The sequence below is a fragment of the Schistocerca gregaria genome, chromosome 1, assembly GCF_023897955.1.
Source record: "Schistocerca gregaria isolate iqSchGreg1 chromosome 1, iqSchGreg1.2, whole genome shotgun sequence".
Lineage (NCBI taxonomy): Eukaryota > Metazoa > Arthropoda > Insecta > Orthoptera > Acrididae > Schistocerca > Schistocerca gregaria.
The window spans coordinates 729109417-729114814 of record NC_064920.1 but is presented as its reverse complement, the minus strand read 5'-3'; positions in this window follow the sequence as shown (position 1 = coordinate 729114814).

The following is a 5398-nucleotide window of genomic DNA, read 5'->3' as shown; positions in this document are numbered from 1 at the left end:
TTGCATACCAGCAGTTAATCATACTGTCATACAGAACTAGAACATTTGCTGCAGTGTGTTGCAGAAAATTGTCTGAAGATTCAAATTCAAAAAATGGTTCAAATGGCTCCGAGCACTATGGGACTCAACTGCTGAGGTCATAAGTCCCCTAGAACTTAGAACTACTTAAACCTAACTAACCTAAGAACAACACACACATCCATGCCCCAGGCAGGATTCGAACCTGCGACTGTAGCGGTCGAGCGGTTCCAGACTATAGCGCCAGAACCGCTCGGTCACCAGCGGCCAGCATTCAAATTCAGTTCGTACATCTATAGGTCCAGATTCAATAATCTCATGCTGTTTTGAGAAGTCTATTATGATGATTGGTGCCAGCTCTTTAGATTTCCGTGGACTGAGTAGACATCCCTTTGCTTCATAGTATGAAACATCGAACCTTGCATACATGTGCTAGACTGTACACATTTGTGTTCCATTGCAAGTGTAAATTATCATGAGGGTAGAATTAAAAGTTCTGGTAGACACTGGCATTAGTTCACTTGCAGTGAACTTGGTGGAATCATTTGCTATATTCCATCTTCTGCTGGTCTGAAACGCAAGTATGATGAACTTGGGCTTCTCCAGCTGAGAGGAGGTCTTAATAGACCACGTTTGTCTGCTTGCAGCCTGTAGCACTGGGTACTTGAAAACCTCCCATGAATGGAGGTAGAAGTATACCTACATTCAGAACTTTTAGAAGCTTCAAACGGTGCTCGTCCAATACTGTGATGTGTGGCATCTTCCATATTGTTTTATTGATGGTGACATCGTTCTCTTCTTGAGCTCCTTGAATGTATGGGCTGTTATCTGTTTCACTCCATACCAGAATAATTTCCTGTTAAGTATTCAGAACAATTTGCTGCTTGTCGTCAAAGTATCCCACAAGCAATTTTAAAGGTATACACTCAGTAAATTTCTCATACTCTTCTACTGTACTATCTGCTGGCTCGTCAATGAACCATCCAGCATTTTCTAAAATGTTCAAATCTGAGTGGGAGGCAGAGAGATACGTTTGAAGAGTTGATGTTATTCCTGCATTGCGTGTATGGTCACTCTCGACCCTGTCATATCTCATGAAACAGGAACGCTAAAGCTTTACATGTAAGGTTCAGTGCCACTGTAACAGTGCCCAACCCCGGTAGCTGAGTGGTCAGCGTGATAGAATGTCAGTCCTAAGGTCCCGGGTTCGATTCCCGGCTGGGTCGGAGATTTTCTCCCCTCAGGGACTGGGTGTTGTGTTGTCCTAATCATCATCATTTCATCCTCATCGACGCGCAGGTCGCCCAAGTGGCGTCAAATCGAAAGACTTGCACCAGGCGAACGGTCTGCCCGACGGGAGGCTTTAGCCACACGACATTTCATTACATTTCACTGTAACAGTACCATCCCTTTTTGGAAGTGATGCATCAAGATATATGAAACTCTTGCATGGGAGAGTTAAGCGTCTTGGTGTTGGATGACAATCCTAACTTCATCATTCTTGTTAAATATGGTTGATGCATGATGTTTATGGGAGAAATATTTGTGGCATGTAACACACTCATCATATTTCACTGGGCTAGTTATATTGAACGACGTCATTGAGCGTCTTCTGACCTAATGATTTAAAAAATTCGTAGTTTGCACGTTATTATCTCCTTGTTGATCCATTGTGAAGGGCCCCACTGTGTGTTGTGCTCTTTGGTTTTATACTTTACAGCTAGATCTGTATTTGTAAGCGGTCTATCTGGTAGAATAGCTAACAGACCTTTTTTATCAGAGACCTAGTCCTTTTTTGTACGGTTTTGGGTATAGCCCTTTACTGATTGCTCCTCCTTCCATCATGCGGTTATGATTCTTGCTTCCTCCATCTGCTCCTGGGAGCTCTGTGCGTTATTCACTGTTCTGGCTACATCTGCAGCACCACCAGCCTGTGAACCCATTGCTGAGAGACCTGCAAGGGCAGGAATGAGGAAGGAAATAAAGTCTTATCTTCAAAATGGTTCAAATGGCTCTGAGCGCTACGGGACTTAACATCTGAGGTGATCAGTCCCCTAGAACGTTTAGTACTTAAACCTAACTAACCTAAGGACATCATACACATCCTTGCCTGAGGCAGGAGTCGAACCTGCTACCGTAGCGGTCATGCGGTTCCAGACTGAAGTGCCTAGAACTGCTGTGCCACACTGGCCGGCGACAAGTCCGTCTGATGTCTTGTATATCGGCAGATGCTTAAGTGCTTTAAGCAGTCATTTATGCTTCAGAGCATTTTTAGCTGCATAAATCACTGTCAGGATGTAGTTTTTTAAGTTCTCCTTCTTCATCATCATCGTTATCTCCTTCTTCTTCAGTGCACGGCGTGCAGCGTTTATATCTTGCTTGAAATTCATATCCAAATCCAACTTAATTTTACCATGCATGGTTTTATCAACTACAAATACAGGTACACAGTAATTATACCATAGAAGACAAGAAGTTTGTCCAGAATACCACCGCCTCCTACAAGAAGTCTCCTATCATGCATGTTATGCTCTGTGCTGGTTGTGCTATGTGCACCCCATTATACTCGACGTCTTATGACACTGTCTATGAGAAACACAAGTGGTTCTTAACTCTTCTGCGTTTCCTTAGTATAAAAGCATCCTGAAATTTCGGTGCCACTGCTTTCCTTTAAGATGTAAACTCTGATATGTGTTCTCTGCACTTTGGAAACTGTGAATATCTCACACGACCAGTTTAGGAGGTATGACTTTTCAAATGCTGTCCTGTGCTTTGAGAGACTTACTAAATAACCCATATTAAATTTCCGTTTACGTGGACTGAACATTCTTATAGGATAGTACATCGTATCCACGAGTCCATTATCACAAACATCGATTGCTCTCATTTTTATTGTGCCATGTCTGTTTCGATATTATTGTACAACTATTTCTGGGCAGATATCTATCCACTTATATGAGCCGTGAAGATTGAAACGCATCCACATTTGATCTTTTATCGTTCTGTTCAGATGTTCCACGATACTCTCCTTCAGGTGGGTAAACGTTGAGTGGTGATGTATTCTATACCACTGCATCATGGTCTTCAAATACCTATTGTAAAACTATCCATCATGATCGGTTTGGAGGTTGTCCAGGCATCAATTCATTCCTGTCTGCAACAAATGCTCAGACACCTCCATGATATTTCTCCACATTTTTGGTTAACAGATAATGTGCAGGCAGATTTGGAGGATGTATCAATAACCATTAAAATATATTTGAATCTATTATTCTCATGTGAATATTTCATCATATCTACAATATCTGCCAGCCATAAGTCATCCAAACCTTTAATCATAATACGCCAATGAGGGTATGTTTTGTGCATTTCCCAAACTACTGTCTCCATACTCATTCGATTACATATCTCTCTTTAAGCTCTGAAATTACTGACACAACCTCAATCAAATTAGCGGTATTGGCAGCAGCATCTGATGCCATGAGCAGTCCTAGTTGATCTAATACATTGTTGGTGTTGTTGTAGTATATATACTAAGGGGGCTGGTTGCTGACTCTTTTACTCTGAATGTCAATACCGTCACCCCTGCCATATGGACTGTCTAATAATAATGGTTTTATAATATTTCTTTGTTTCATACTGCATTAGTTTCATGCTGTCTGTGTACATCAGTCAATTGTATTATTTCACCATAAATCTCCAGACCATTGGATAAAAATTTTACAGTTTTGGAGTGTTTTAGGAAAATTAGGTTCAGTAGACCTGGTGTTCATGGGAATTCCCTATCGCCTATCTGTATTGGTTTTTCATTTAAAGCTATATGCTGCATACCCAACATGTACAGTTTTTCACCATTGACACTGATTGTTTTGTCTGAACTTGCATCACTATGACAGTTACTGAAACTGGCAATAGCGTCATCGCCGTCATTGTATAATTTCATTGAGAGCTTATCGAGAGATAAGTAACTGGCCTCAACGTTTCTCTGAGTGTCTTCTCTCAATCCCAATTTTCAAACCTTAGCAACTGTAACTTCTCTCAAACAGCCTTCCATGCAGTGATGACCTTACACTTAGTTGATATCTTACTATATACTGAGCAGGCTTCTTTACAGGCTGCAGCTTATATAAATTTCACTCAACTTTTACAGTTAAGTCATGTACTTTCTTCTCAATTCCATCAACCTTTACAGCTAAGTCATCCATTTTCTTTATCAGAGTGATGTGAGTGTATGTTTCTGGTTCCTTATCCCTAGCATCCACGTAGCTGGTCAGTCTCAGAAGGGTCTGGGCATACGTCTCTAGCTCTTTAACTTTGCGTTCGAGAAACTGAAATTTTCCATCTACATACAGAAGCATTCTCTGTCTATGCACACCTATCATCTTGGGCTGAATACCTGACATATGTGCAAACTTGTCCCTGGTTTGATGTATAGTAACATATAACTTTTTTCATAGCTGTATATATAGAAACTCCTGGAACTTCCGTCTACACCTACCATCATTCAGCTTTCTTGATTTATCATTAACAAGAAACCCATACTCTGTGTGATTCCAAAAATATGCGCGATAGCGCCAAATGAAAATGACGAGTGCAATAGCTTCATAAGTAAAACTAAAAATTACCATGGAAAGTGTATAATATGCGCAAAAATATGTACTTATTGTGATAATACTTTTCTGGCGTGCTATGCTACCAAAAAGTTGATAAAAGAAGAAGCGTGAACACTGAAAAATCAAAGATGAACTCGTGTGTGCAGCATCAAAGATTAACACGGAACATTTGCAAGAAAATGGGATGTCTTCCCACAGAGTTCAAAACGAAAGACTTGGTACTGTTTGAATTGCTGTAAAGACGAAACGCACGAAAATGTAAACAGTAAAGACAATTAAAGACGATATTATAGCGTTTCTATTAGATAAAATTCGTGGGTTAAAGCTAAAAAATGATGAACTTAAACAACAGTACGAATCTCCATTGTACAGTGATGCAGTAACAGAAAATTTGACCAGTAAAAATACAGGCGACAGGACCAACAAACACTGTCCGAAATGCCAGAAAACTGAGAGAAGTGGTGTTGAGTGCACCGAATGTGGAGACATATTTCATTTTCGATGTGGAAAAGTAGATCCCTCACTAAAGGGACCAGAAATAACCTTAAAAAACTGGTACTTTGACGACTGTAGATTGAAAACTATTAGGCCTAAAGTATGTAACATACCCAATTATAATGGACCTGAAGATAATGAAGTTCACACAAACACATCTGAAGCAAACACACCACATGATTGTGGCACAAAAAGCGCAGATGTATTTAAATCATCGAATAAAAACCACAGCAAAAAATCTTACAGAAATCCAGATTTGATGGTGCCTGTTT